Consider the following 11,366-nt stretch of genomic DNA (forward strand, 5'->3'; position numbering starts at 1 on the left):
TGATCATGGTCAATCCGAATCGAGCTAACAGACTTATCCGGCTCATCAGGTAAAGAATGTCCCTGTCATCTTCCTCCAGGGAGCTCCATGGACGCCAACTCTGGCGCTTCTTCAAAGGAGCGTTGTCGAACTCAGGGAGGCCGATTCGAATAGGATCCGGGAGGGGGACGTCTTCTATATAAAACCATTCTGAAGGCCGGTCTTCGGATGTCTTCTTTGGGGTTTCGGATAGATATCCAGTCCCGGCAATGCGCCACACTTCGGCTCCGCCCACTTGATATATTGACCCCTTCTGAGAACGGGGCACAAGGCAGAACAGCTTCTTCCACAGCGCGAAATGAGCCTCACAGCCCAAAAACAGCTCGCAAAGGGCTACGAATCCCGCAATATGCAATATGGAGGCAGGCGTAAGGTTGTGCAACTGGAGGCCGTAGAACTCCAGGAGCCCCCGGAGAAACGGATGAATTGGAAATCCGAGCCCTCTTACCAAATGAGGGACAAGGCATACCCGCTCTCCCTTGGACGGATTGGGAAGGCTCTCCGCTTGCTCTCCGCCATTATAGGTGGCGAGCCCGGCTCGAACCGGGACCATGTACGCTGGGGGAAGAAATCCCTTTGTCTAAAGCATCACTAATTTGCTGTGCGGGACGGAACATCTCTCCCAATCTCCAGGCTTGGGGCTAGGGGAGCGAGAGGAGGAGCTGCGTCGACCGGCCATGATGGAATGGATCTCTGTTGGATGCGCTCCGATGAAGGCTCGCCAAGGGAGTATGGTGTGATTTGGATCTGAATCCTCGTCTTTTTAATAGGCAGCTCATTCACACAGCTAGGGGGGTAAAGTAAAAACACCCTGGCTCTTCACATTCACTCGACACGTGGAAAGTGGTCATTATTGGGCATGGAAGCCGAGGAGCGCAACATTCACAAGAGGCCGGATACTATTTCAACAGGTACACGGAATTTGGAGAGGAACCCGCCTTGCAATGCCGAAGACAATCTGCGCGCCGGACTCATCGTCATTGAAGCCTGGTTCGGGGGCTACTGAGGGAGTCCTGGATTAGGGGGTCTCCAGATAGCTGGATTATATTCTTTGGCCGGACTGTTGGACTATGAAGATACAAGATTGAAGACTTCGTCTCGTGTCCGGGTGGGACTCTACTTGGCGTGGAAGGCAAGCTAGGAAATACGGATATGCATATCTCCTCCTTTGTAACCGACCTTGTGTAATCCTAGCCCCTTCCAGTGTCTATATAAACCGGAGGGTTTTAGTCCGTAGGACAACAACCACAACATACAATCATACCATAGGCTAGCTTCTAGGGTTTAGCCTCTCTGATCTCGTGGTAGATCTACTCTTGTACTACCCATATCATCAATATTAATCAAGCAGGATGTAGGGTTTTACCTCCATCAAGAGGGCCCGAACCTGGGTAAAACACCGTGTCCCCTGGCTCCTGTTACCATCCGGCCTAGATGCACAGTTCGGGACCCCTACCCGAGATCCGCCGGTTTTGACACCGACACCCTCAGTTATACGTTTCATTTCCTTGTACCCCAAAAGAAGACTAAGCTCTTTATGATGCTCAAGGGTAATCAAATTATCACAATTTTTGGATACGATTCGGTCATGAAACCATTTGCATTGGAGATTTAGATGACCATGTTCATTGCAAAGTTCACAAGGGGCGCGGAAAATATTGAATTATTCAGCACAAACATCAAGACTTTCTTGCAAGAATTTAGTTTCTAAATACTTATGCCTCTTGCCATATCTTTCTTCCCTATTTGGTGTATACTTGCAAACCCAATGCACTCCACAAAAATTGGCATGTTTATATGAGACATTTTCATAATAACTAGTGCAATCATCATTAGTACCATGGATATTCAAGGCGTTCATACTAACAACATTGCAATCATTCTCATCATTCAAAGATTTAGTGCCAAACATTTTAATGCATTCTTATTCTAACACTTTGGCACAATTTTCCTTCCTATCATACTCACGAAAGATATTAAAAAGATGAAGCGTATGAGGCAAACTTAATTCCATTTTTTTGTAATTTTATTTTATAAACTAAACTAGTGATAAAATAAGAAACTAAAAGACTCGATTGCAAGATCTAAAGATATACCTTCAAGCACTCACCTCCCCGGCAACGGCGCCAGAAAAGAGCTTGATGTCTACTACACAACCTTCTTCTTGTAGACGTTGTTGGGCCTCCAAGTGCAGAGGTTTGTAGGACAGTAGCAAATTTCCCTCAAGTGGATGACCTAAGGTTTATCAATCCGTAGGGGCGTAGGATGAAGATGGTATCTCTCAAGCAACCCTGCAACCAAATAACAAAGAGTCTCTTGTGTCCCCAACACACCCAATACAATGGTAGATTGTATAGGTGCCTAGTTCGGCGAAGCGATGGTGATACAAGTGCAATATGGATAGTAGATAAAGGTTTTTGTAATCTGAAATTATAAAAATAGCAAGGTAACTAATGATAAAAGTGAGCGTAAACGGTATTGCAATGCGTTGAAACAAGGCCTAGGGTTTATACTTTCGCTAGTGCAAGTGCTCTCAAAAATAATAACATAATTGGATCACATAACTACCCCTCAACATGCCACAAAGAGTCACTCCAAAGTAACTAATAGCAGAGAACAAACGAAGAGATTATGGTAGGGTACGAAACCACCTCAAAGTTATTCTTTCCAATCAATCCGTTGGGCTATTCTTGTAAGTGTCACAAACAGCCCTAGAGCTCGTACTAGAATAACACCTTCAGACACAACTCAACCATAACCCTAATGTCACCTAGATACTCCAATGTCACCTCAAGTATCGGTGGGTATGATTATACGATATGCATCACACAATCTCAGATTCATCTATTCAACCAACACATAGAACCTCAAAGAGTGCCCCAAAGTTTCTACCGGAGAATCACAACGAAAACGTGTGCCAACCCCTATGCATAGGTTCAAGGGCGGAACCCGCAAGTTGGTCACCAAAACATACATCAAGTGAATCACGTGATATCCCATTGTCACCACAGATATGCACGGCAAGACATACATCAAGTGTTCTCAAATCTTTAAAGACTCAATCCGATAAGATAACTTCAAAGGGGAAACTCAATCCATTACAAGAGAGTAGAGGGGGGAGAAAAAATCATAAGATCCAACTATAATAGCAAAGCCCGCGATACATCAAGATCGTATCACCTCAAGAACACGAGAGAGAGAGAGAGAGAGAGATCAAACACATAGCTACTGGTACATACCCTCAGCCCCGAGGGAGAACTACTCCCTCCTCGTCATGGAGAGCACCGGGATGATGAAGATGGCCACTGGAGAGGGATTGCCCCCTCCGGCAGGGTGCCGGAACGGGTCTAGATTGGCTTTTGGTGGCTACAGAGGCTTCTGGCGGCGGAACTCCCGATCTATTATGCTCCCGGATGTTTTTAGGGTATATGGATATATATAGGTGGAAGAAGTACGTCAGGGGAGCCACGAGGGGCCCACGAGGGTGGAGGGCGCGCTCAGGGGGGTGGGCGCGCCCCCCTACCTCGTGGCTTCCTTGAAGCTTCCTTGAGGTGGACTCCAAGTCTCCCTGGTTGTTTTCCTTCCAAAAGTAAGTTCCGTGAAGTTTCAGGTCAATTAGACTCTGTTTGATTTTCCTTTTCTGGGATACTCTAAAATAAGGAAAAAACAGAAACTGGCACTGGGCTCTGGGTTAATAGGTTAGTCCCAAAAATCATATAAAATAGCATATAAATGCATATAAAACATCCAAGGTTGATAACATAATAGCATGGAACAATCAAAAATTATAGATACGTTGGAGACGTATCAGCATCCAAGATGGGTATAATAAAAACTATCATAAAAAGTGCATTGAATACTATGAGAAGTTTGATACTTGATGATTGTTTTGAGATATGAAGATGGTGATATTATAGTCATGCTAGTTGAGTAGTTGTGAATTTGAGAAATACTTTTTCTAAAGTTTGTGATTCCCGTAGCATGCACGTATGGTGAACCGTTATGTGATGAAGTCGGAGCATGATTTACTTATTGATTGTCTTCCTTATGAGTGGCGGTCGGGGACGAGCGATGGTCTTTTTCTACCAATCTATCCCCTTAGGAGCATGTGCGTAGTACTTTGTTTCGATAACTAATAGATTTTTGCAATAAGTATGTGAGTTCCTATGAGTAATGTTGAGTCCATGGATTATACGCACTCTCACCCTTCCGCCATTGCTAGCCTCTCTAGTACCGCACAATTTCACCGGTACCATACACCCACCATATACCTTCCTCAAAACAGCCACCATACCTACCTATTATGGCATTTCCATAGCCATTCCTAGATATATTGACATGCAACTTACCACCGTTCCGTTCGTTATGACACATTACATCATTGTCATATTGCTTTGCATGATCATGTAGTTGACATCGTATTTGTGGCAAAGCCACCGTTCATAATTTTTTCATACATGCCACTCTTGATTCATTGCACATCCCGGTACACCGCCGGAGACATTCACATAGAGTCATATTTTGTTCTAGTGTCGAGTTGTAAATTTTGTGTTGTAAGTAAATAAAAGTGTGATGATCATCATTATTAGAGCATTGTCCCAAGTGAGGAACGGATGATGGTGACTATGATTCCCCCACAAGTCGGGATGAGACTCCAAACAAAAAATAAAAAAATAAAAGATAAAAGGAGGCCGTAAAAAAAGAGAAGGCCCAAATAAAAAAGAAGAAAAAAGAAATGAGAGAAAAAGAGAGAAGGGACAATGTTACTATCCTTTTACCACACTTGTGCTTCAAAGTAGCACCATGATCTTCATGATAGAGAATCTCCTATGTTGTCACTTTCATATACTAGTGAGAGTTTTACATTATAGAAATTGGCTTGTATATTCCAATGATGGGCTTCCTCAAAATGCCCTAGGTCTTCGTGAGCAAGCAAGTTGGATGCACACCCACTTAGTTTCTTTTGTTGAGCTTTCATACACTTATAGCTCTAATGCATCCATTGCATGACAATCCCTACTCACTCACATTGATATCTATTGATGGGCATCTCCATAGCCCGTTGATACACCTAGTTGATGTGAGACGATCTTCTCCCTTTTGTCTTCTCCACAACCACCATTCTATTCCACCTATAATGCTATGTCCATGGCTCACGCTCATATATTGCGTGAAGATTGAAAAAGTTTGAGAACATCAAAAGTATGAAACAACTACTTGGGTTGTGCATGATTTAAATACTTTGTGTGGTGAAGATAGAACACAGCCAGACTATATGATTTTGTAGGGATAACTTTCTTTGGGCATGTTATGTTGAGAAGACATGATTGCTTTGTTAGTATACTTGAAGTATTATTATTTTTATGTCAATATTAAAATTTTGTCTTGAATCTTCCAGATCTGAACATTCATGCCACAATAAAGAAAATTACATTGAGAATTATGCTAGGTAGCATTCCACATCAAAAAAATTTGTTTTTATCATATACCTACTCGAGGACGAGCAGGAATTAAGCTTGGGAATGCTTGACACGTCTCCAACGTATCTATAATTTTTGATTGTTCCATGCTATTATATTATCTGTTTTGGATGTTTAATCGGCTTTAATATACCTTTTTATATTATTTTTGGGACTAACCTACTAACCAAAGGCCCAGTGCAAATTGCTGTTTTCTTTGCCTATTTCAGTGTTTCGCAGAAAAGGAATATCAAATGGAATCCAAACGGAACGAAACCTTCGGGAGAGTTATTTTTGAAGCAAACGTGATCCAGGAGACTTGAAGTGGACGTAAAAAAAGAGGCGAGGAGGCCACGAGGTAGGAGGGCGCGCCCAGGGGGTAGGCGCGCCTGACGGTGTCCTGGACTAGGGGGTACTCACCATGTCGTCTCCCGATCAGCTAGATCGGGCCAAGGACCCCCATGGCGGTTCACTCATGGGCCACTTCAGGCAGCCCATGCCGCACACAAGGAAGATTCCACAAGACTTGATGATCAAGACAAGGACTCCTCTCCACCAACGTATTCGACTACGACTCTTGTTATCCTAGGCCTCCGATACATTACATAAGCCGAGGCCAGGCTAGTCGCTAGATTATTATGACATTATTCATCATACCCTCAGGTTTTAGTCCACAACATATGATCTCGAGATAGGTCAACTCTGTACTTGATACTCCATCAATATAAATAAGAGCAGGACATAGGTTTTTACCTCCATCAAGAGGGCCTCAACTTGGGTAAAACATCGTCTCCTTCATTCCTGTTACCATTGATCCGAGAATCCACAGCTCGGGACCCCCTACCCCGAGATCTGCCGGTTTTGACACCGACAATGGTGCTTTCATTGAGAGTCCCGCTGTGAGATCGACAAAGGATCAATGGCTCTCCTGCAGATCAACTACGACGTCAGCGTCTTCGTCGCCGGCTCGACTGGTCACCTTGGCTTGACCAAGGACTTTGCCCCGCCTCCAATCGTCATGTTTGGACGAGTGCCTTCATCAAACATCAACTCCGATCTCTATCATGATCATGGAGGAATCATCCTTGGAGCTCGGGGGCTCAACGTCAACATTGCCCTCGGGCGACCGTGTTGTTCTTCCGGACAACAAACTTGTATCCGCTGCCACCACCTCCTCGAGCATCGCTTTGACAATTGCTTCAGTGGAATTGTGCGGAATTGAGTCTACAACAACCCTGTTAAATTTCATCGTGTTCCAATGGAGCAATCTCCGCCGATCTCCGATATACCGGAGCCCCGTCGAGTCTGGACGGGAATCAGGATGAGTTTAGGGCATGATCTCCAGAGCCCAGCTTGGAGGTTATTTGGAAGATCCAACCCGTTAATCTTCTGTGGAATTTCCATATCTACCGCCTCTCAAAATTTCAGCTCAATCCGACCGTTCAAACTCCGGAAACCTTCCGATTAGTGCATCACTTTTCGGATCTATTTTCTGGGCAAATACGAATCCGACATGAGATCATCTCTCTTCATGAACGAGATATTGGACAACATTTTTGGAAGAATCTCTTTCTAGGGTATTGTGTTTTGTTTCCGAACACATGCTCACGAATTTTGCTCCTTTTCGTAGGTAATCTTCACCGTCATGCTGGTGTCAAACCAGTCCGACAATATTGCTTCACGGATGCCGACTTGCACTAGACACGTCGTCGCTTTGTTGAGCCTAGCTCAACTTCTTCGGATCATCATCTCGGCGAGCCGAACAAAGAGTTTAGAGTCACAAAGGATAAATCATAACCAACATCGCCACCCTATGGATTACACGGAGCGGGCACACCGGCATCGCTGCATGGTCACTTCATCAAGCCGGCATTGACCGCGTCACAAGTTACGACCTGCGTCGCCATGGCCACACTGTTGCTTCTTCAAGCCGATGCCCAGCACGCCGAATTGCTTCAACACCTTGGCTGACACGGCAGCTGCAACATCTCCTTAACGACCCGCTCCGTCACCTTGGCTGGACCGGGGGCTTCACCATATCTTCATCAAACCTACTCCGGTGACTTTGGCGTCACCAGCCAACCTACTTCGACTCATCGGCTGACATGAAGGCTTTGACACCTCAGCTGGATCAGGGACTTTGCTATTTCTTCATCAACATACTCCGGTGACTCTGGCGTCACCAGCAGACCAGCTTCGTCACGTTAGCTGGACCGGGGGTTTGCCTCAGCGAGCCAACCTTTGCCAGCGTCGCCATGCCGTCGCTTTATCGCCCATCAGGCAATGGGTATGCGGATCGAGTCCCAATTTTGGGAGTCACCTTTCTTCGGATTGCTACAACAAATAAAGCAGGTGCTATTAATCCTAGTAATTTTTGCTTGTTTGGGTTTATTTTTCCCGAGGAATTATTATTCTGGTTTGTTCCATCGTCTGTACACAGGTCTATAAATGGTGGCCGCATTAACGACGGTCGCATGGTGGTTCGGCTTTGCCACGCCTTTACCGCATCACGCCGACGCCCTGCATCGACATTGACTTCGGCGCCAGGCCACATATCTTTAAATAAATTATTTTGCGTAAACTAATTACACGAGGATTTTTATATTTTTATATTATTATTGTTGGACTACACTATTTTACATGTGTAGGTAATCGACTTCGACTGTGTCACGCGGTCACTTCGGCAAGCCGACGTCATCGCCCCAATTGGCCTAAATCGGCTCAGGTGATTACCTTGTTGGTCGAATTGCCATACCGACATGTTCGGTTGCCTCGAGACTTCGCCATCGCTGAGGGAGCTCTACCTCATCGAGTGTTTGGCACACAGGACATATTTCTTTTATTACTGACTTTGCATAAATTATTAATCATGCATCCTTTTAAAAAAATATTATTATTATTACTATCTTCGACTTGCACTATCTTCTGTGCACAGGTAAATGATCTGGATTAGGCAGCACTGTCACCTCGGCGTATCGACATACCACGTTACCTCGGCTGGACCGGGGGCTTCGTCATCACTTCATTAACCCACGTCGGGTACTTCGGCATCACACTGCCGGCCTGCATCGGCAGTGCTATGTCGCCACTTCGGAGCGTCAAGCTCTTTGCTCTGCCACCTCGGGACCGGCTTGGGGGCTGGGAGCTCATCCCGCCATAAGCTCAGACCGCGTCATCAATACCGAGCACATTAACCAGCTAAGTCACTTTCATGCTCAACAACTTTTAGTTTTCAATTTTGTTCGGTTCGACCAAGCATTATACTTTTTCTGGCAAAAAGTTGTTTGTGAAAAACTTCCTTGTCAAAACTTTGTTTGTGACACACAAATTCAAATACCCCGTTTACTTGGGGGCTTCCTTTATGAAGTCTTTCCTCTTGCATATGATTATACTTGTATGGCTTCGTTCCTTGTTCGTGTATTACGCCACAATATGCACCATGTTGACTTAAGTGTTCCGCAAGCTGGGTTGCCTTGCTCATGTGTTTACCCCTACGTTCCCGATTATTTGGCTAGGGTGTAAAAGGAGCACCTCTGCGATTGTCATGATCGGGTCATCCGAGCTCGGACATCAAACTGGGTGAAGCCGAAAGCTAGCGCTCTTATTATTTTCAATCATGGTCGGCACACAACGGAACTCATGAGTACAAAAATCTATTGCACAAGTCTCATAGTAACAATGAGGAACCGAAGAAAGGTATCGCTGGGGGTACTATTTTCTTCGAAGATGCTTCTTACACTTCGTCAGTAATATAGCATAAGTTCCCAGAGCGTGATTTGTCTGTTATAGCCTTATGGCCTGATTGCCTGGTTATTGGAAGCACCGTCGATATTCTCGATAGGTGGAGTACATAACACTTTTCGGCCCTTGACCAAAGAGGGAGAAGTCGACGGTCGGTTAAGATGCGTTTGAAAGTTTGGGTGAACACAGATATGATATAAGTACTTCGGTACATACAATCATTATACATAAAATTCTTTTACCCAAGTTTACTGGAGGGCTCTTAAATTTATATGAGCCATTTTTATAGTAAATGTGTTTTCTTCTTAGTCGTTGCAAAATCTTTTTCTATCACTCCTTTTTTGACGCGAGTGTGTGGTCAATAGCCGGATAGCCCATTTTCTCTCTAGTGACCACTCGAGTTTAATTCGCTAAACTGGTCTAATGAGTAGTACTCCGCCTTCGGGGTAGGAGGTTGCAGCCATAGGCTGACCCCCTTGAAGTATTGAGATCGGGTGTGTCATATTAATGCACGACAGAAGCACAAAAGTAAGAACAATTTTCGGATTGGCACCAAATGACTTGATTTAGTTCGGGCGTAAAGTTATTACTGAAGTTTTTTGGTTTTTCATGTCTATGGCACTTTCAAACTATTTGTTTATTTCCAGCATAAGTCTCGTAGTGCAGCGCTAGACACCTTTAGAGATTCGGCACAAAAATTCTCGAATATTGCTATATATGCATCGGTTTCGAATTGTGTCTTTGGTCAATAGTTGGGTTGCCGGGCTCTTGTGCTTGCCTCCTACGTTCCGCTTTGTTCGGCTAGGTGTGCAAAGGGAGAACCACTGCGATTGTGCTTCCAGCTCGAATGGTTAAGCACCTCAGTGGAGAAAGCCGAAAACTGACTATCACAATGGGTGTAAACTGGTCAGCGATCCGATGACGGTATCAAACTATAGATCGATACCGATTACCCCATGTTAAACGATGGGCCTTTCATAACACTAGCCGAAGTGATAATGGCTAGACTTCGGTCGGTGCCGAACACTAACCGGGGGCTCGTAGCTAGATTCCCTAGTTTAAAGCTCCTATGACTAAGTGAAAGTTATAAAGCCCGCATATCTGATTGCCTCATTTCTGCTAACGCAGCCGCCTTCAGGCACCGAGATATCGGCTAAGGGTTGTCTTCTTATTGCGGAAACACCCTGCGTAGCATCTACAAGGGGGTGGAAGCCGAAGATGGGCCACTTTCAAGTGATAAACGGTCGCAACGGAGTCAAAATAAATATATCATCGGTGTTCGTATTATATATATGTGTGTATATATATACGAGGGCTACCTTCCGTAATCATTGTTATAAAGCCATAAATATGCATCAATTTGACTTAAGATTTTGGCCAGGCTGGGTTGCCTGGCTCCTGTGCTTACCCCTACATTCCTGATTGTTTGGCTAGGCGGTAAAGGGAGCACCTCTGTGATTGTTACTACCGGGTCATTCGAGTTAGTACCTCAGACTGGGTGAAGCCGAAAGCTAGCGATCTTAAAGGATATAATTGGTCGGCAATGACGGAAGTGAAATTTTTGGTTCATTAATACCATAGAGTTCGAGAACTTTCCCCGAACTAAATCCTCAAATATTTTTCCTCCCACATTGATTGGAGGTGAGGTTTCATGATCATGATCAGCATGACAACCCAAAGAAAGGAACCGATAGTGGGATTATTTTCTTTGAAAGATATTTCATATCTCTCTGCGTACCTTTGTTTATAAAACCGTATGGCCGGATTGCCTTGTTTTCCATAAATCTTTGCCCTTATAACGGCTTTATAAAGTAGGAAAAACACTCCCCAGCTTTTGACCGAGGAGGTTGAAGCCGATGGTCGGTCAACAAAGTTTTGTACAATGCGGATCTGAGCATTAATGATGTAAAGTACTTGGATACGTAGAATCATTACACATATTTTGTGATTTTACTTTGGATATTGATCCTTAATGCGGCCACCCGCGCCCACATTAAGGCTCAGGGGCTACTGGGCTTCGGGATTATCATTAACTAATATTAAAAGGGGTGTATCGATCCCCTGATCTGGTGTTACCACCCGACCAGTGTCTCGGGGGCTACCGCATTGCCTATTCAATGTAGAAAA

This window comes from Triticum urartu, chromosome 4 (assembly GCF_003073215.2).
Source record: "Triticum urartu cultivar G1812 chromosome 4, Tu2.1, whole genome shotgun sequence".
Lineage (NCBI taxonomy): Eukaryota > Viridiplantae > Streptophyta > Magnoliopsida > Poales > Poaceae > Triticum > Triticum urartu.